The sequence below is a fragment of the Phyllostomus hastatus genome, unplaced genomic scaffold, assembly GCF_019186645.2.
Source record: "Phyllostomus hastatus isolate PE091 unplaced genomic scaffold, TTU_PhHast_1.1 phas_contig_312, whole genome shotgun sequence".
NCBI classification, from domain to species: domain Eukaryota; kingdom Metazoa; phylum Chordata; class Mammalia; order Chiroptera; family Phyllostomidae; genus Phyllostomus; species Phyllostomus hastatus.
The window spans coordinates 3,472,070-3,494,203 of NW_025333849.1; the positions used below are offsets into that span (position 1 = coordinate 3,472,070).

At 39.9% G+C, this 22,134-nt stretch overlaps 1 pseudogene; it reads left to right on the top strand.

Moving 5' to 3' along the window:
• Nucleotides 1-13,418: 13,418 nt before the first annotated feature.
• LOC123819474 lies at nt 13,419-14,280 on the top strand (annotated as a pseudogene).
• Nucleotides 14,281-22,134: the final 7,854 nt, after the last annotated feature.

Genomic DNA, 22,134 nt, shown 5'->3' on the forward strand with positions numbered 1-22,134 from the left:
ATGGGAAAGCACAGGCAAGGGTAGGTAAAGCAACTCTGACAAAAAAAAATGAATGAAGAGGGAGGAATGACTCTCCTGATATTAAGACTTTCTCAGTAGCCACAGCAGAAAAGACTTGCAGTTACAGTGGGAAAGAGACCCAGAGATCAATTGGACAGAAGAGGGAACCCAGGAGACCTACCAATTACAGCCCCCTGGTTTTGGACAAAGGTGCAGAAGCAATTCAAGGGAGAAAGGACAGCCAGCATTTCAATGGATGGTGGTGAAGTGATCAGACATCCATAGACAAAACAATTAGCCTTGCTCTAAATCTCATAACTTATACAAAAATTAACTCCAGTGGATCACTGACTTAAATATAAAATGTAAAAGGAACAAGAAACACTTCTAAAAAAGATAAGAGAAAATCTTCAGGATGTAGGTCTAGGTAAAATATGCTCACACTTGACATTAAAAAAAATGATATCATACGGTATTTGTCTTTCACCTATAACTGGAACCTAACCAACAAAACAAACAAGCAAGCAAAATACAACCAGAAACATTGAATTAAAGACCAAACTGACAGTAACCAGAGGAGAGGGGGAAGAAGGATAATGGGGAAAAATAGGTGAAGGCCCATCAAGGAACATATATAAAGGACACATGGACAAAGCCAAAGGGGGTAAATTTGAGAGTAGGAGGCGGGGATGGGTGGGACAGGGACCCAAGGTGGGGTGAAAATGGAGACAACTGTACTTGAACAACAACAATTAAAAAAATGATCCGTGAAAGCTAAATTGATAAATTGGACCCATTAGATTAAAATCTTTTGCTCTGTGTAAGTTTCAGTTAAGATGACAAAAAGACAAAGACTGGAAGAAAATATTTACAAACTACATATCAAAAAAATTACTACTATCTAGAATGTATATAGAGTTCTCAACACTCAATAGAAAAATCCCAACAAAGCAATTATAAAATGCACAAAATATATGAACAGACATTTCACTGAAGATACTAGTTGGCAAATAAATGTATGAAAAGATATTTGACCCCACTGGCCATTAGGGAAATGCAAAATAAAATAACAATTGACTACACCTACATATCTATCAGCACTAACTACCAGGAGGTAGCGGAGAAACCAGATCCCTCATAGATTTCTGGTGGGTATTTGAAATGGTACAGCTGCTCTGCAAAGTACTTTGACAGTTCTTTTAAATTTAAAAATGAAATTACCAGAAGATTCAGCAATTTCATTCTTGTGCATTTATCGCAGAAAAATGGAGATAACATTCACATGAAAACTGGTACCTGAATATTCATATAAGCTTTATTTGCAATAGCTAAAAACTGGAAATGGCCCAGATATTTTTTGATGAGTGTATGGATAAACTGTGGTACATCTCTACCATTAAATCTTACTTATAAATAAAAAGAAATGAACTGCAGATGAACACAAAATCGTGATGAATCTCCAGGGAATTATGCAGAGTAAGGAGAAAAACTGATCATAAAAGGTTTCATCCTGTGTGATTTTATTTAAATGACACTTTTGAAATGAGAGAAGTATTGAAATGAAGAAGAAACTAGTTATTAGGTGCAGGAACTGGATGGAAGGAGATGGGTGTAGCTGTGAGTGTTTAACATTCCTATGGTGATGGATGTTCTGTGTTTGGAGTGTATCCATGCATTATCCTGGCTGTGAAACTGTGCTTCACTTTTGCAAGATATTACCATTAGGGGAAACTGGATGAAGGACATGTGGGATTTCTCATTTTTTTCTCTCACAATTGCTTGTGAACATACAATTATCTCAAAATAAATTTTAATTAAAAATATCCTAAAATATAGCAATAAGACAATTTCACTGGCCAATCAGTTCCAAATCCTTCTCTCATCCCAGTACCTGGGGCTCCACTCCATGGTACCAATTCCAGACCCCAGAGTTAGTGGCTCCAATTAGAAAATGATGAGACATTAGCCTCAAATATGCAAGGAACCCTTGTGTACTATTGGCAAGAATGTAAATTGGTAGAACCACTATGGAAAATGGTATGGAGGGTCTTAAAAAAATTAAAAACAGACCTATCAAATGATCCAGAAATTTCACTTCTGGTTATATATTAAAAGAAGATGAAAACAGAATATTGAAGAAATATCTGCACACCCACGTTCCTTGCAGCATTATTCACAAGTGCCAAGATGTGGAAGTATAAAGTATAGTATCTATCAAAGGTTGAAAAATATATATATATATATTTCAGCCATGAGAGAGAAGAAAATTCTTCCATTTGTGACAATGTGTGGATGGACCTCAAGGACATTAGGCTAAGTGAGATAAGTCACACAGAGAAAGACAAATACCATATGATCTCATTTAAATGTGGAATCTAAAAAACCCAAACATGAAAAAACAATGGTTGCCAGGGGCTGGGAGGTAGTTACCAGGACAGATGTTGTTTAAGGGTACAAACTTGCAACTAGTAGCAAATAAGCTCTACAGATTTAACATACAGTATAGTGAATATAGGTAACAATATTATATTATAATTATCAAAGTTGCAAAGAGACCAGAAATAATTATTTCAACCACTGAAAAGAAGTGATAATTATGTGACATGATGGAGGTCATAATTATTACTACAGTAACAATCTTATTACAATGTATAAAGGTATAAAATCAACCTGTTGTACACCTTAAATTTTCATAATGTTATATGTCAAATGTATTTCAATTTTAAAAATGCCTGTTAGGAAGTTGGCCCCAGGAAAGCTGCTGACAGCATAGCACTCCTGGACTCAGGGAAGGTGGTCGTTTAGGAGATCTGGGATAAAAAGGAGGTTTTGCCCCCAGGTCAGTGTTCTTTATGGAAGTAAAGAACTTCCTACCTCTGTCTGCTGGTTCATTGGGTCTGAGGAGGAAGTTGCCAAGAACACATGTCTCTGGGGGAAAGGAGATAAAATGGTTGCAACAGGCAGTGGTCAGAACAAGCACCTGCCTGACCTTGATGCCCTCTCCTGAAGCAGCTGGGGTTTGCGCCAGTCACCAGTGGTATTACTCTACAAAGCCCTGTCCCCTAGGGATATTGTCCACTGAGGTGCTAACCCTTTGGAATGTGCCCTGAGAATGGAACAGCAAGGATTCGGGAAAGTTTCCACCAGGAAAGGTTGTCCTGAGAGAGATCTGGAACCTGCCAGAAAGTTGACCTCTAGCCTTGCTCACACATCATACCCATCATGCCCCTTAGACACAACCATGCTTAACACTCATTTCCTTTTTTTTATTATTCATTCAACAAACATGGGTTGAGCTTGAAGGGTATGTGTCCATGGAAATCCTACTTAGAGTTGCATCAAAAACAACTGGACTCCAGTGCTACCTGTACCACTTCAGAACTGTCTCCCTAAGTAAGAATTCTCCTTGCTGCATGACAACTTTCCCACCTGTCAAGTGGGGATAATGAGGCCCCCCATATGGCTGAGCGGCAGTTAGAAGTGATTTATGGGAAGCACCTGACTCCATGCCCAGCTCAATGCTTCCTTCACCAGTTCTGGTTGTTGGTTATTAGTTGTTGTCAGCCTTTGGTCTTAGCCTCTCCACATCCACTCCTGCCTTGTGTACCATCTTCTTTGATCAGCATTTGGGGAGCCCTCCCCTTTGCTCTCCTCCCACTTGATCCATGGGTCAGGGAGGGGCTCCATCCTACCTGGAACATGTGAAAAGGCTTTGTCAATCAGTAGTTGTATGACTGCCTTTTCGATTGGCACGCTAGCAGAGTCTCACACCTGTCTGCAGCTCTTTATTCAGGAAAGGTGCAATGTAAGAGCTGCTGGTGGCCTTCTGTGACTGCCAGGGACAGGTATGTCTGTGATTCAAGTCAAAAACAGGAAGTGGAGCCCAGAGATGGAGAAGAAATCAGAAACCTACCTGAATTACTTAGGCACCTGTATTGAGCCAGTCCTGAGTCCAGATAAATCTCTATTTCATCATATGAAGCAATTGGATTCCAGAATCTGTTTAAACAGTCAGGTTGAGGTTCTGTTATTTGGGAGACAATGATGGACAAGAGTGATCACTTGCCTTCATGCCTCTAACAGCCCCCACAACAGTGTGATGGCCACAGGAATCAAAGCTGCTTACAGTGTGAGTCCCAGGGAAGGGAGGTCGGGCTGCTCTGAGCCTGAACCCTGATAGAATAAGAGCTAAATGCTCAGATGTCACAGATCTTTATGAGAGCATGATAGAGCTCTGAGTCCACATGATAGAATAATGCACATTTGTGAGCACATACACACATACACTGCCACTCACAATGTCAGGCCCACACATTGGGACCAAGAATAACTTCATGGACAAGGCAGTGGTGAGCAGAGCAATCAACTGGGAGAGGCACCCAGTCAGGAAGGGAGTTCTGGACACCTATGAGAGCTGTTTCAGCCCAAAATGTGCAGGCAATACCTGCGGCTATCTGTGGAGTAAAATGGGCAATAGGGATGATGCTGCCTAGGCATTTGGGACCCCAGGCCAGGAAGCCCAGGCCTGAGCTGTCCTCTACTCTGAGCCTGCAGTCAGAACCATGTGGCCAGGAAACAAGGAAACCACAAGGAGAATCCAGGCCAATCCACTGGGCCATGTCTATATTATACCCCATGAAGCAAGGGTTCTTTTATTGAGATTGTGTCTATGCCTCTCTCTTCTTAAAAAGAAAGAAGGCATGGCTTAGCTAAGGGTAGAAACCACCCTGAAATCTATAAGAGCTGCAGTGTTATTCTCAACCCTGCATGCACACAGTTACCAGGATCTTAGGAGAATGAACACAAAAAAAAATGCACACCAGGCCCACCCAAACTTATTGAATCAAAGCATTGGGGTGGAGCCCAGTCACAATGAGATAAATGACAGTTAAATCATAGATGAAAAATAGATTGATGATAGACAGATAGAAAATCGATAGGCTGATAGATAACAAGTAGATGGTGGATTAGATAACTAGATGATAGATAGATGAAAATAAAATAGGTCAATTGATGGTCATTGGTGTCAGTTTAGTATCAACAGGAATTCCCAATTTGGGGTGCTGTGATAAAGGAAAATTTATCTAGTGCAAACACCTCAATAGTGATACAGCATGGGTGTGAAAAAAGCATGGCTGTTAGGTGCTGGGGTAATGCAGCCTTGGGGCAAGGTGGCTTTAGGTTGAGGCCCTTCTAGCTAGACAGTTCTCTGTGTTGCCCAACTGGTCTGCTTCACTCTGCACTGGTGGTTTGTTCCCTGCTGGTCTGCTCTGCTCCAGTGTTTTAACTCCAGCCAAGAAAATGTACTCTTCAGTCTCCAGTGCAAAGGGAAAGAGGTTTCCAGAGCCAGTGGGGAGCTGACTTATATAGACAGGAGTCTATGCCCCTGATCCCTGACTGCTTCTGTCTTTATGTAAATGAAGACTCCAAACCTTTATAGTTTGATTGGTCCAAAAGGCACTGTCCTGGTTGGTCAGAAAAGAGCTGCTCTGATTGGTTGGTGAAAGAGATGAAGGGAATGTCGTTGTGCAGCTCGATTGGATGGGGAAAGCCTCAATTCTACTGGTTGAAATAAGACTCCAAGAACTCCTTTCTAAGGGCTGGCTCAGATGTTAGGAACACAGTGCAGGCATTTAGTTCAGTGCAGGCTTTTCCCTGAAGTGCAATTTGCATGAGAGGTCTGTGTGTAGAAATCAATGCTAGGTTCTGTGTTTCTTTTTGTTTTGCTTATTCGTTTTAAATTTTAGCCCAGTTAGCCACTGGGAGCCCTTCTGAGTTTGTATCTTTTTGCTCAGAGTCTACAGATAGTGTGAGGAGGAGGAACCAGGTAGGACATAAATAGTGAAACTAGAGAGGGACAGAGACATCAAAATTCAGAAAGCAAGACCCAGGCCAGTTCCCTGTCACAGAGCAGGGTTTCCACCTTTGCAACCTCCTCCATGGTCCCTGTTCTGAGCCTTGGGGTCAAGGGGCAACAGTAGGCACAGACACTTCTGTTCCTATCCTTGATGGACCCTAAACCATCCTCCTTGGGGCCCCTTGATTCTCAGTCAGAAAGAGTATTGAAGGCAGTGGCTAAGAGGCAGGCCTGGGCAGGAGTGAAAGTGACAATCATGCACTGTGTGTTCTGGCCTCTGTCCCATTCCAGTCTGTTGGGTATAGCCAGGAGGTTCTTGGTTGTGATTGTACCCAGTTTCAGGCCTGCTGCAACTACAGCTTGGCTGGATTCTATGCTTAGACTTCCCAGCAAGCCACATTGCAAGGACATGGACAGAAAAATTCCAAAATGACCACCCAGCACTGTCCTGCAGGCTGGCAGAGGTTTTGGGGGATGTGGGGGTGGCAGGGGTGGTGGTGGTGGGGGCAGTATCTGGTTTATGACTGGAAGGCATGTGGAAACTGCACATTTCCAGGCTCAGCAACAGAGCAAGGGCAGGGTTGCCTGCTCTCCCAGCAGTCCCCCAGGATCCAGAGGCAACCTGGTCATAGGTAGCCAGAGTTGGCAGGGCCAACAGCCAGGGAAACTGAGACCCCAGAGAGGAGCTAGAGAAGCCAGAGGAGATCATCACAGCAATTGGCCTATAAGAATTGATGCAGTGGCCTTAATGTGCTCAGAAGAAGTGGGGTAGTGGGAACATGGCACCCCCTAAATGTCTGGACCATAGCCTTTGTTTTCTCTCTTTGGAAGACATTTACAGTGAAATGCAATTCACAGAACCTTCCTTGGGAAAGATGAAGAAAGAATGATATTACCACTAAAAATGAGCATTCCTGTATCCCAGACTCTGTCCTACTCCTGTTATACTGTCCCATGATACCCTCTAGGGTTGTTATAAGGTGTTTGGCACATAGAAGGTGCTTAATATCTAAGAGTTCCATCTCCCTCTTCCCCTATGATGACGGTTTGCTCAGAAAAACTTCACAACCACTGGCTCAGGGTCATTAGTTTTATGATTATCTCTTAGGAGGGTGTTTCCAGCATAAGGCAAAACAGTGTCCCCAAAGCACAGAGTGGGGCCACTGTAGACTTTCCTGTGTGGTAGCTGGGTAACCCCATCAGGAAGCTGGTCCCAGTACGAAGAATGCAACTTCTGTTTTAAGATATGGCTGTATACTCTTTTACACTCCTGCATCAAGAGGAGGGTCTCCTCCTTGGGTCTGGGTGATCTGTGGCTGCTTTAACCAAGGAGAAAGGCCAGTGACACTGCATGACTTACAAGGCTGGGTCACAGAAAAGAGTGCTTCATCACCTTAATTGCTGGAATACTCATTCTTGGACCCCCGGCCTTCCATGTAAGAGGTCTCATTACTCTGAGGCCACCAGGCTTGGCCTCCAGGCACCCAAGCATGTTAACAGAGCAAAAATGTCCTCTTTAAGTGGACCCCCCACCACAGCTATTCCAGCTCCTAACCGTCTGAGTCACATAAAACCCTTTAAATTTTCCAAGCTGAAGCTCTAGACATTGCAAAATATAGACAAGCTATCACCACTGTGCTGTTTGAATTTCTGACCCACAGAACCTGTGAGAATCATAAAATTATTATTGTTTCAAATCAAAAAGTTTTGGGGTGTTTTCCTATATGACAATGGATAATCAGAATATAGGATCATTGGGCATTGGGCTCTAGGTTCAGGGCTTAACTCTGCCATGAATAGAATATGTGAGTCTCTTAGTTTCATTCCCCCAGATACAAAATAATTTTAGTTGATTATAAAACTTAGATGACAAATATAAAATCTTATGCCCCTTCCCCAGTCCTTCCTGGGAAAACATTAGAAATATATTGAATATAGCATTGCTCCCCATACTCATCTTCTGTATCTTCAAGGTAGCCCTCTTGAAAAGCACAGAAATCATTTGGACTTGCCATCAGTTGGTGGCCATGACACTCACTTCCAGAGTTTCCGTGGTGACCAAGTGCACTTACTATACTTCCTGAGCCTGGTACATGGGTGCTGTGAAGAGAGGGTCCCTTTCTGCCTCTCTGTTGATCTGGGACATCTCATCTCATGTTCTCCAGTTCTCAGACTGGGATTACTCTCTCAGTTCCCTTGGTTCTCAGGTCTCACACACAAATTGAATTATACCAAGGCTTTCTTGGGTCTCCAGCTTACAAAGGGCATATGGTGGAGTTTCTCAGTCTCCATAGTCACATAAGCCAATTCCTCACAATTTCTCTCTCTCTCTCTCTCTCTCCCTTCTCCCTTCCCTGAAATGAAATTTTTTTTAAGTTATCAGAGGAGTTCAACAACAGATCTGAGTAGGTAGAACAAAGAATCAGTGAGTGAACTTGAAGATAGGGCAAATGAAACTATTGTGTCTAGATGAATTCCAAGAGGGCAGCAGAGTAGCTGAAATCTCTGTCCACTTGCTCCCAGCCCCAGACCAGTCTTGCAGCTAAACCACAGAGCAATCAATTTGAAAATCCAGTTGAGTATGTGTGAGAACATGTGAGTGAGCAAGTATACAGGCATGTGTGCAAGTGTACAAGTGCCTGTCCATCTGTGAGGACACTTGGGAGTGGGTTGCCTGGGCTCTCCTGGTGGAGTGGCTGCCACCACCACCACCCAGCCTGGTGATTCTGGTTGCACAGGTTTGGAGCAGTAGCCATTTGGGGGCATTTACAAAATCCTCCTCAGGAAGAATCTGCTAGAATGACTGCACCTTGGCACACAGCATTGCTTTTGTGCCCTCCATGTTGGGCTGGGTCACCTGCCCCACCTCTGCCAGGAGCAAAGGTCAGGGGACTGCAGTATTTGCCAAAGAAGGGCTATCACCTCTGCAGCCTAGGCACTGCTGAAACTGAACTAGACAGAATCTGACTGAGGAAGCTATAGATCAGCCAGGAGCTAGGAGCACCAGGGTGGAGAGAGGAGGCTGGGGTAACACTAGCTGCAGAGGTTGTGGCAGCAGCACAGAGACTACAAGCCCAAGGCTGTGACTCACTAGGGGGAGTGGTGCAAGTGCCCTGCCACCATCTTATGTTATAGTTTTCCTGCTGGACTCTCCCCTTCCTTCCCCCACCCCATCAGGATGATATGAGACTTAAAAAAGAAGACAATTCATACAGGATATACAAGGTCTCTCTGGAAAAAGTCCAGCGATCATCAATATAATGAGAATAGTTTGTGTGAAATCAGTGGAACCTGGCAATCAAGGAGAGTGGACAGGGATGTGCATGAGTGAACAATGATGTCTTCACTGTACTAGGCAGTGGGGCAGTAGATCCATTGAATGAGCATGTGTACTGTGTGGCTGTCACACTCAAAATGACTGAGTGAGTAGAGCAATGAATCTGCATTAAATTTTGCATTAAGTTTGAACATTCCTCTGCGGATATTATTCAGACGGTTCAGAAGGCCACAGCTATGGGAAACTGGTGATTGGCAGCTTCGTCATGACAATGGCAATGCACCCACTCATGTATCACATCTTGTACTGCATTTTTTGTTTTTTTTTGTCAAAACATCAAATTAACCGGGTGGCTCAGAACCCCCTACAGCCCAGATTTGGTGCCCTGTGACTTCTGGCCTTTCCCAAAACTAAGATCACCTTTGAAAGGGAAGAGATTTCAGACCATCAATGAGATTCAGGAAAATATGACAAGGCAGCTGATAGGAATTGGGAGAACTATGTGAGGTCCCAAGGTGCCTACTTTGAGGGGGACTAAGGCATAATTGTCCTATGTAAAATGTTTCTTATATCTTGTATATTCTTCAATAATGGTCTCTATTTTCAGATTACATGGCTGGATAGCTTCTGGACAGACCTATTATATTGATTTGAGAGAGACAGAGAGAAGTGTCAGTGTGAGAGAGAAATGCCAATATGTTGTCTCCTGTACATGCCCCAGCTGGGGATGTAACCCACACCTAGAAGCCCTCTCAAGGCAGAGGCAGGCATGGTAAATGACAAGCCTCTCAGTCAACCAGATGGAGGAAAGTTCCCACCAACAAAGGGACCAATAACAATCAGGACCCCAATACAACAGGAGATACACATAACCCACACAAAAGGACACTCCTAGAGCATCTATATCGGGAGATCAAGGAGTCTACACTGTGGGAGCTCTCTGCACTGGGGACAGACAAAAACCACTGGAGACAAATGCATTATCTTTTATTTTCCTTAAAGGGGCAAAGTACAGATTTTGTGTTTGCAGCTACCCACCTTGGGCCCAAGTGAAGGGAGGGCAGTGTGGACTGGAATCATGAGGAAAGTCTGGAGTTGGAGCCACTGGGGAGAGACTTGGTGGAGCAACTGTGGAAATTTTAGGGCCTGGATATACCTGGGCTTCATAGCAGCCATCTTTCTTAAGAAGAGCTAGCCCCTCCCAAAGGAAAAGAAATTACTTTACCCTTCTTTCTTTCTGCTGCATAGAATTCCATTGTGTAAATGTACCATAGTTGTTGTTGTTTTTTATCCATTCATTTACTGATGGACACCTAGGTTGCTTCTAGCACTTGGTTATTGTAAATTGTGCAGGTATGAACATTTGGGTGCATAGGTTCTTTTGGATTGGTGTTTTAGGGTTCTTAAGATATAATCCTAGCAGTGGAATTGCTGGATCAAACAGCAGTGACCAGAGGAGAGAAGGGAGGGAATTTCATGAAAAAAGGGTGAAGGGTTTGCAGGAACAAGTATAAAGGACACATGGACAATAATAAGGGGTGGGTGTGGAAACAGGAGGGAGGTGGGGAGGGCTGTGAGGTTGGGCTGGGATGGAGGAAAAAGGCAGAAAACTGTACTTAAACAACTAAAATGTTTTTTAAAAAGAAAGAAATTACCTTACCCTGTGGAATACCACTATCCCCGTCTTGCCATACTCTCTGAAATTCTGTTCACTCCACATAGCAACTTTTTTCTTCTTTTTTCAGTTTTGCTCTGTCTTAATGTTATGTTTTTTAAAATTTCTTTTCTCCCATCCTGCATCTTAATCCTTCCTGAGTAGACAGCAACACAAAAAGAATCAGTGATCATCAGATACTGGGAAACAGACTGATGCTTCTGTCTCATGAAAGAGCCACAGGAACACCCTACTATCATCTGGCAGACACAAAATCTGGGCTCTTGAAGCTTAGTAGGGCTCCCATGATGCCAAATGCAGGAGAATAATCCCAGACAGACTCAGATTGGTGGCTTGGAGAAGGAGGAACACACCCACTATCTTTCCTAAAGTCTGAAAGGCATCTGCCATGGGAAATCCAGGAACCACAGCCTCCTGTTTTCACCAGAAGCCCTCTCAGAAATAGTTGAGTCTGTGAGTAGTCTAAGATTAACAACAAGCCAGCAGGTGGAGACAGGCAGAGGCAGATCCTGTGGTGCTATGAGACATTTCCTGACACACCCCTGGACCCAGTGCTGACCAAAGCCAGCTTTGCAGAGCAGCTTGGTCCACGCCAGGAACAACCAAGCCCATGCAAATCAGCCAGGAACTGTGGATTATTTGTAGCTTCTAAAAGGCAGCCAACCACCAAGGGCCAGATGTAGACAACACCTGACAATGATTTCCACCAGACTCAGACATCAGAGTGGTATCCAAAGGGAGAAACCAGAAGACAAGATCTAAGCTGTGCTGTGACAAATCCACTTGGTACTTTTTTCATTATTTTCACTATTTTTTTCTTTTTCATAGCCTTTTTATTATTTTATCTACTTTTTCATTTTCTTTTATTTTTGGTGCTCTAATTTTTCTTTCACATCTTCTATTCTACTCTTATCTTTTATCACTCCATTGTTCCCTTCTTCTCTCCTTTTATTATTTTTGTTACTTTTTCTGTATTCCTTTTCCTTGTTTTCCTCTTTCAATTCATTACGAGTATTCTCTTCCCTTTCCCCTTTGGACTTTTCCTATTCCTTTTCCTTTCTCCCTTTCTCTACTATTCCATTTTTCTTTTTGCTTTTATTATTCTTTGCTCTCATCATTGATATTGCTGCAGTGCTTGAGGAAGGGGTTTCTTGTTTTGGTGTTATTTTTGTGTTGATTTGCTTTGTTCTGCCAGCACTTGTGCAACAACATACAACACATAGTGGAGATTTAGCCTCTTAGTCAGCCAGCCAGAGGGGATTTCACACTAATGAATAAGCCAATAACAATCAGGATCCAAATACAACAGAAGAGTTCACAAAACCCACACAGAGCACAATCCTAGAGCATGCAGCTCAGGAGATCAAGGAGTCTGCATCACTGGGTCCCATAGGACTCCTAACACATAAGGTGACTACACAAGACAGGGAGTCCAAGCAAATCAATCTAATACATAGAAACAAACACAACTAAAATGGGGGAACAAAGGAACAACACCAAAAAGAAAAGAAGGAGGAATCTCCAGAAAAAGAGCTAAATGAGTTGGGAGCAAGTCATTTATAAAACCTAGAGTTAAAACTACTGGTAATACAGATGCTTAAGGAAGTTAGTGAGAACTAAATGGAACTTAGTGGAACTACATAAGCAAGGAAAGGGACATACAGAATTTCAGTAAGAACCAGTTGGAAATAAAGAAGGCAGTAGGTGAAATGAAGAACTCACTAGAAGGAATTAAAAGCAGGCTAGATGAAGCAGAGGATCAAATCAGTGAGTTGGAAGACAAGGTAGAAAAAAATACCCAGTTAGAGCAACAAAAGGGAAAAAAAGGCTCAGAAAGCATAAGGATAGTTTAAGGGAAGTTTGGGACAACAAAAAAAAATGTAACAATGTTCACATCATAAGCTTTCCATAAGAAGAAGAATAGGAGCAAGGGATAGAAAACCTGTTTGAAAAAATAATAACAGAAAACTTTGCTAACTTGGTGAGGAATGAAGTCATGAAAGTCCAGAAAGGCCTGAGGGTCCCAAATAAGATGAACCCAAAATGGCACACTCCAAGGCACATTACAATCTAAATGGCAAAATTTAACTACAAAGAAAGAACCTTAAAGCAGCAAGGGAGAAACTGCTAGTAGCAAACAAGGGAGCTCCAATAAGGCTATCAGCTGATTTTTCAATAGAAACACTACAAGCCAAAAGAGATTGGCATGAAATATTCCAAGTAATGAAGAGCAAGGATCTCCGACCTTAACTACTCTATCCAGCAAAGCTCTCATTTGAAATAGAAGGTAAAATACAGAGCTTCCCAGACAAAAGAAGGCTGAAAGTGTACACCTCTACCAAGCTAGCATTGCAAGAGATGGTAAAGGGACTGTACGAAGAAGAAAAAGAAGGAGGAGGAGGAGAAAGGAGGGAGGGAAGGAGGGAAGAAGGGAGGGAGGGAAGGGGGGGGAGAGAGAGAGAGAGAGAGAGGGAGAGAGAGAGAAACACAGGTGCAAAGGGAAAAAAATGGCAATGAATAAGTGCCTATCAATAACAACCTTAAATGTAAATGGATTAAATCCTCCAACCCAAAGAAATAGGCTTTAGTTCTTTTTCTTGTCTTGTAAGATGGCGGGTGAAAAAAAAAATGAGAAACTGGATACTAAGAAGAAACCTGAAGCCAAGAAGACTGATGCTGGTGGCAAGGTTAAGAAGGGTAACCTCAAGACCAAGATGCTTAAGAAGGGGAAGCCCCACTGCAACTGAAACCTTGTCCTAGTCAGAGGAATTGGCAGGTGTTCCCAGTCAGCTATGTATTCCCAAAAGTCCATGTACAAGAGGGAGTATTCTGCAGCTAAATCTAGGATTGGAAAGAAAAAGAAGGAGGAAGTTATGGCTACTGTCACTAAACAAGTTGGTGGAGACAAGAATGGTTGTACCCAAGTGGTTAAACTTCACAAAATGCCTACATACTATCCTACTGAAGATGTGCCTTGAAAGCTGTTGAGCCATGGCAAGAAACACTTCAGTCAGCATGTGAGAAACCTGTGGGCCAGCATCACTCCAAGGACCATTCTGATCATTCTCACTGGGTGCCACAGAGGCAAGAGGGTGGCTTTCCTGAAGCAGCTGGGCAGTGGCTTGTTACTTGTGACTTGTTACTTGTTAATTGAGTTCCTCTGCATAGAACACACCAGAAATTTGCCATCACCTCCTCCACCAAAATTGATATCAGAGGTATGAAAACCCCCAAGCATCTCACTGATGCTTACTTCAAGAGAAAGAAGCTGTGCAAGCCCAGACACCAGGAGGGGGAGATCTTCAACACCCAGAAAGAGAAATACAAGATTACAGAGCAACACAAGGTTGATTAGAAAGCTGTGGACTCACAAATTCTGCCAAAAATCAAGCTGTTCCTCAGTTCCAGGGCTATTTCTACTCTGTGTTTGCTCTCACAAGTGTGCTTCATGCTCATAAAATAAAGTTCTAAATTTCTTTTGAAAAACCTAATTAAATAACTGATCTGTTTTTTAAAAAAATAGGGTAGCTGAATGGATAAGAAAACATGACCTTCATATATGCTGTCTATAAAAGACCCACTTAGAACAAAAGATGCACACAGGCTGAAAGTGAAATGATGGAAAAAATATTCCATGCAAATGGACACACAAAAAAGCTGGGGTAGCCATACTTACATCAGAAAAGGTACACTTCAAAATAAAGTCCATAACAAGAGGCAAAGAAGGTCAGTACATAATATTTAAGGGAGTAGTCCAATAAGAGGAAATAACTCTTGTAACATATATACACCTAATATAGGATCCCATAAATATATTAAAAAATATTGGAGAACTTTAAGAAAGAGATGGACAGTAACACAGTCATTGTAGTGGATTTCAACACCCCACTGTCAACAATGGGTAGGTCTTCCAAACAAAAAATCAACAAAAACATTGCAGCATTGAATGATACTCTAGGTCAAATGGACTTAACTGATATTTACAGAACATTTCACCACAAAGAAGCACAATATACGTTCTTTTCAAATGCACATGGATCAATCTCAAAGACAGACCACATGGTAGGACACCAAATAAGCCTCAACAAATTCAAGAAAATAAAATCATATCAAGCATCTTCTCAAATCATAATAGCTTGAAACTGGAGACTGACCTCAAGAAAAAAATTTCAAAAGCATTCAAATACATGGAGGCTGAGTAACATGTTATTAAATAATCAGTGGGTTAGCAATGAGATCAAGGAAGAAATAAAAAAATTATCTGGAAAAAAATTAAAATGAACATACAACCCAAAACCTATGAACACAACAAAGGTTATCCTGAAAGGGAAGCTCATAGCAATTCAGGCCTACCTACAGAAAATAGATATACCTCAAATAAACAAACTAACCCTCTATCTGAAACAACTAGAGGAACAACAACAAAGCCCAGAGCAAGGAAAAGGAAGAAAATAAACAAGATCAAAGCAGAATTAAATGACATAGAAAATAAAATTATAACTCAAAGGATCACCAGGAACTGTTTCTTTGAAAAGGTGAACAAAATTGACAAACTATTAAGCAGACTCGTCAAGAAAAAAAAGAGAGAGGATCCAAATAAATAAAATCAGAAATGAAAGAGGAGAGATTACAACTGATACCACAGAAATACAAAGAATTGTTAAGAAATTACTATGAACAACTCTATGCCAAGAAATTGGAAAATCTGGGGGAAATGGATACATTTCTAGAGAAATGCAATCTTCCAAATCTGAATCAGGAAGAAACAGAACACCTGAATAGACCAGTAACAACTAGTGAAATTGAAGCAGTAATCGAAAAACTATTGCCACACAAAGGCCCTGGAGCAGATGGCTTCAAAGGAGAATTTTACCAAACACTCAAAGAACTAATACCTATCCTCAAACTATTCTAAAAAATTCAGGAAGAGGGGAGACTCCCAAACTCTTTTTATAAGGCCAGTATTATCCTAATCCCAAAACCAGGTAAAGACACAACCAAGAAAGAAAATTATAAGCCAATATCTCTGATGAAAATAGATGCTAAAATCCTCAAGAAAATACTAGTAAACTAGATCCAGCAGTAGATTAAAAAGATCGTACAACATAATCAGGTGGGATTTTCCAGGGATACAAGGATGTTACAATATTTGTAAATTAACATATGTGATATATCACATAAACAAAATGCAAGACAAAAATTACATGACCATATCAATACATGCGGAAAAAGCATTTAATAAAATCCAGAACCCATTCATCACATAAAAAATTCAGCAAAGTAAGCATTGAGGGAGCATATCTTAACATAATAAAGGCCATATACTAAGAACCTACTGCCAACATCATACTCAATGGGAAAAAACTAAAAGTATGTTCCTTAAAATCAGGAGCAAGACAAGGGTGTTCACTTTCACTACTCTTATTCAAGGTAGTAATGGAGGTTCCAGCCATAGATGGGCATCCAAATTGGAATGGAGGAAATAAAACTGTCATTATTTGCAGACAACATGATAGTGTACATAGAAAACCCTATGGGCTCCACCAAAAAAACAACTCAACCTAATAAGTGAATTCAGCAAAGTAAAAGATACAAAGTCAATATTCAGAAATTAATGGCATTTTTATATCAACAATGACTATCAGAAAGAGAAACTGAGAAAAATCCCACTTACTATAGCAACAAAAATATAAAATACCTAGGAATAAATTTAACCAAGGAGGTAAAAGTTCTGTAGTCAGAAAAGTATAGAACACTGAATAAAGAAATCGAGAAAGATACAAAGAAATGGAAGCCTACAGTGTGTTCATAGACAGGAAGAATTAACATCATTAAAATGCCTATACTACCCAAAACAATTTATAAATTCAATGCACTCCCTAGTAAAATACCAGTAGCATACTTCACAGATCTAGAACAAACATTTCAAAAATTGATATGGAACCAAAAAAGACCCTGCAGCCTTTAGAAAGAAGAACAAAGTTGGAGGGATCACCATACCTGGCATCAAAATATATTACAAGCCATGGTAATCAAAAGAGTCTGGAACTGGCATAAGAACAGAGACATAGATCAATGGAACAGAATAGAGAGCCCAGAAATAAACCCAAGTCTCTACGGTCAATTAATATTCTGTATAGGGGTGAAAACAAAAATGGGGGTAAAAATAACCTATTCAACAAATGGTATTGGGAGATCTGGATTGGTACATGCAAAAAAAACAAAAACAAAAAAAGAAAGAAACTAGACTACCAATTTGTACCATACACCAGAAAAAAAAAACTCAAAATGAATAAAAGAGTTCAATATAAATCATGATACCATAAAAGTCCTGGCAGAAAACATAGGCAGTAAAATTTCATATATCCCTCATAGCAATATTTTTGCTAGGATATCTCCTAGGGCAGGGAAATAAAGGAAAAAAACAACATATGGGACTTAATTAAAAAAAAAAGCTTGGGCACAGCTCAAAAATCCATCAAAATCCATCAAAAATCATCAAAATGAAAAGGGATTATCTCCCTCCTGCTCTCTTGGGAAAACTGTAGATTTACAATTGTCAAGGTCTGTAAACCTTGATCTTCCCATACAGTTAACCAACTCTATGGGAAAATATACTTGCCAATGATATCTCAGACAAGGGTTTGTTATCCAAAATATATAAAGAACTCCATGGCTCTACTCCAGGAACACAAACAATCCAATTAAAAAATGGGCAAGGACCTGAACAGATTCTTCTCCAAGGAGGACATACAGAAGACCCAGAGACATATGAAAGGATGCTCAGCACCATTAGCCATCAGAGAGATGCAAATGAAAACCACAATGAGATATCACTTCACACCAGTCAGAATGGCCATCATAAACAAATCAACAAACAAGTCCTGGTGAGGCTGTGGAAAAAAGGGAACCCTGGTACGCTGTTGGTGGGAATGCAGACTGGTACAGCAAATGTGGAAAACAGTATGGACTTCCTTCAAAAAAAGCAAACATGGAACTGCTTTTGACCAAGCAATTCCACTGCTGGGAGTATACCCTAAGAATCCTGACACATTAATTAAAAAGAACCTACCCCAATGTTCATAGCAGCACAATTTACAATAGCCAAGTGCTGGAAGAAACCTAGGTGCCCATCAGTAGATGAATGACTTAAAGAACTGTGGTACATTTACACAATGGAATACTACACTGCAGAAAGAAAAAAGGAGCTCCTATCTTTCATTTCATAATGGATGGAACTGGAGAGCATTATGCTAAGTGCAGTAAGCCAGGTGGTAAAAGACAAATACCATATGATCTCACCTATAAGTGGAACCTGATCAATAAAACAAACAAGCAAGCAAAATATAACCAGAGACACTGAAATTAAGAACAAACTGACAGTAACCAGAAGAGAGGAGGGAGAGGGATAACGGAGGAAAGAAGGGAAATGGTCATCAAGGGACATGTATAAAGGACCCATGGACAAAGCCAAAGGGGGGAAGAATTAAAGGTGGGAGATGGGGGTGGGTGGTGAGGGGAAAAATGGTGGTGGGAAAAAGGAGACAACTGTACTTGAACAACAACAGAAATAAATAAAGAAAAGAAAAGAAAAAATTAGGGCAAAGAACCTAAATAGACATTTCTCTAAGGAGGCTATACAGATACTCCATAAACATATGAAAAAATGCTCAACACTAGCCACCAGAGAGATGCAAATTAAAACCACAATAAGATATCACCTCATACCTGTCAGAATGGCTATTTTTAATAAATCAACAAACAACAAGTGCTGGTAAGGATGTGGGGGAAAGGGAACCCTAGTGCACTGTTAGTGGAAATGCAGCCTGGTGCAGCCACTGTGAGAAACAGTATGGAATTTCCTTAAAAAAACTGAAAGTGGAACTGCCTTTTGACCCAGCAATGCCATTTCTGGAATACCTGAATAATCCCAAAACAGCAACTCAAATGAATTTATGCACCTCCATGTTGAAAGCAGCACTATTTACAATAGGCAAGGGTTGGAAACAGCCTAATTGCCCATCAACAGATGAATGGATTAAAAAACTGGTACATTTACAAAATGGAATAGTATGGAGCAGAAACAAAGAAGAAGGAATTCCTACCTTTTGGGACAGCATGAATGGAACTGAGACTATTTTGCTAAGTGAAATTAGCCAGGTCATGAAAGACAAATACCATATAATCTCACTTATAAGTGGAATCTAACAAAAATAAACTAATGAGCAAAACAGAACCAGAGACATGGAAACATGTAACAGACTGACAGCTGCCAGAGGGGAGGGGAGAGCGGGGAATGGTGGAAAGAAGGGGAAGGGATTAGTCAGAGAACATGTATGAATCACCTATGGACATGGACAATGGTGTAAAGATAGACTGTGGGAAAGGGGTGGGCTAGCAGAGTAGTGCAAATGGGGAAAAATTATTTCAATTGTAATATAATAAGCAAGAATAAAGAAAGAGAAACTCTTGTATCTGATAGCAGAAAGAAAATTCAAAGACAAAAAGTAAACAGAGCTTAAATGACCTATGGGACATCATCAGCTAGATCAATATATGTGTGTGGGTGTTGCAATATTTTATAGGAACACTTAAAGACATCCACACCAAAGCATTTTATTAAAACTGTCAAAAGCTAAAGACAAAGAAAAAAATGGAAATTTGCTGGAAAGCAGCAAGAGAGAAGTAATTTGTCATGTACAACAGATTCAAAATAAAATTATCAACTGGTTTCTCATAAGAAAACTTGGAGGCCAGAAGATAGTGGGATGACATACATATTAAATACTGAATAAAAGAAAATTGTCAACTGAGGTATCCGGGTTCAGCAAAATTGGCCTTCCAAATGAGAAAGAATGTAATATACTCCCAAGTAAACAAAGGCTGACAGAGTTTGCTATCATTAGATTAGCTCTCTAAGAAATGTTAAAACAAGTCCCTCAGGTTGAAAATGCAAACAGTAACTCAAAGCCATATAAACAAAGATCTCTGGTAAAGGAAAATACAAGGAAATATATAAATACCAGTCTTATTCTAATTTTAGTTTGCAACTCCACATTCAATTTTCTAAAGGATTTAAAGAAAATGCATGAAATTATGACTCTATGCTATTGGGGTCAAAATGTATAAATAAAGATGTAATTCATGGCATCAATAGCATAAAAGAAGTAACAAAATTGTGCAGAACCAGATAATTGTATACTATGGAAGTTAATTTGGTATCAATTCAAAAGGCATTGTTATAACTTTATAAGCATAAAGACAATGTGTATAGAATATGCACAGAAGGAAATAATAAAGAATTAAAATGCTTCACTTAAAAAAAGTCAACTAAAACCAAAGAAGGCAGTAATGAGAGTATGAAAGACAAAAAGCTATGAGACACACAGAAAACAAATAGAAAAGTGGCAAAAGAAAGTCCTTTTTTATTAAGTAATTATTTCAAATGTAAATGTATTTAACTCTCCAATCAAGGGCAAAATAACAAAAAAGTCTTTAACAACATAATCCAACTATATATGGTGTATAAGAGACTCACTTTGGATCTCTATATACAAATATATCAAAATTAGAATGAAAACCTATTCACTGAAAATAATAACCAAAAGAGATCTGGGGTAGATATACTAATATCATATACATAGACTTCAAGTCAAAAACTGTTACCAGGGAGAAGGACATTTTATATTGATGAAATGGTCATCAAGAATATATAACAATTATAAACAGATGCAACAAATAACAGAACCACCCCCAAATAAAAAGCAAACATTGACAGAATTAAGGGAAAAATAGACAGTTTGACAATAATAGCTGGAGACTTCAATACCCAACTATTCGACTATTCAATAATGAATAGAACAATAAGACAGATTAATAAGGAAATAGAGGACTTAAACAACATCAAAAATCAATTTGACATAACAAATATACAGAATACTCCACCCAACAACAGCAGAATATATTTCTTCTCAAGTTCACATGGAACATTCTCCTGGATAGAGCACATTTTAGAACACATATTTTAGGCCACAAGACAAGTCTTAATATATTTAGAAAGACTGACACCATACAAAATTTCTTTTCTGGTCACAAGGAATGAAATTAAAAATCAATAACAAAAGAAAAACTGGGAAATTCACAAATATGTGAAAAATAAACAGTCCTAAGCAATAAGTGCATCAAGTAAAAAATAACTAGGGAATTGAGAAAACATCTTAAGATAAATGAAAACAAATATACAATATACCAAAACTTATGGGACACAGAAAGCAGTCCTGAGAGGAAACATGATGGCAGTAACACATACATTTAAAAAACTCAAATTAATAACCTAACTGTATGAAGTCTATCCAGAAAAAGTCCAGCCGTTGTTAATATAATGAGAATAGTTTGCCTGACATCAATGTAACTTGGCTGCCAAAGAGAATGGACTGGAATGTGCGTGTGTGAACAACGATGACTTCAAGTGTATTAGTGGGAGTGCTGATGTGCCATTGAGTGAGCATATGTACTGCATGGCCATTGTGTTCAAAATGACTGAGCAAGTAGAGCAATGAATCTACATGAAATTTTGCATTAAATTTGAACATTCCTCTGAAGAAACTATTGGAATAATTCAGAAGGCTGCAGCTATGGGCAACTGGTGATTGGCATTTTCATCACAACACACCCTCCATCATGCCTCATGCAGAGTTTTTTGGTGAGACATTAAATCACCGTGGTGACTCAGTCCCCCTGCAGCCCAGATTTGGTTCCCTGTGACCTCTGGATTTTCCCAAAACTAAAATCACCTTTGAAAGGGAAGAGATTTCAGATTGTGGATGAGATCCAGGAAAATGAGACAGGGAAGCTAATGGTGATTGGGAAAACTATGTGAGGTCTCAAGGTGCCTACTTTGAAGGGGACTGAGGCATCATTGTCCTATGTACAATGTTTCTTATATCTTATATTTTCTTCAACAAATGTTTCTATTTTTCAAATCATGTGGCTGGATACTCTCTGGACAGACTTCATATATCTTAAGAACTAGAAAAAAGGCATAAATTACACTGAATGCTAATAATAATTATAGAAAAACAATAGAGAAAAATTAATAAAACTGAAAGTTGGCTTTTGAAAAGATTAGCAATATTGGCAAAACATTAGCTAGACTGACAAAGAAAATAAGAGTGAAGATGCAAATTATAAATTTGGAAATGAAAGTGAGGGCATATCTACAGATTTTACAGAAATAAAAAAAAAGATTATAAAAGAATACTATGAATAGTCACACACCAAGAACAATCAAGGAAAAAGGGACAAATTCCTAGAAATACACAATAC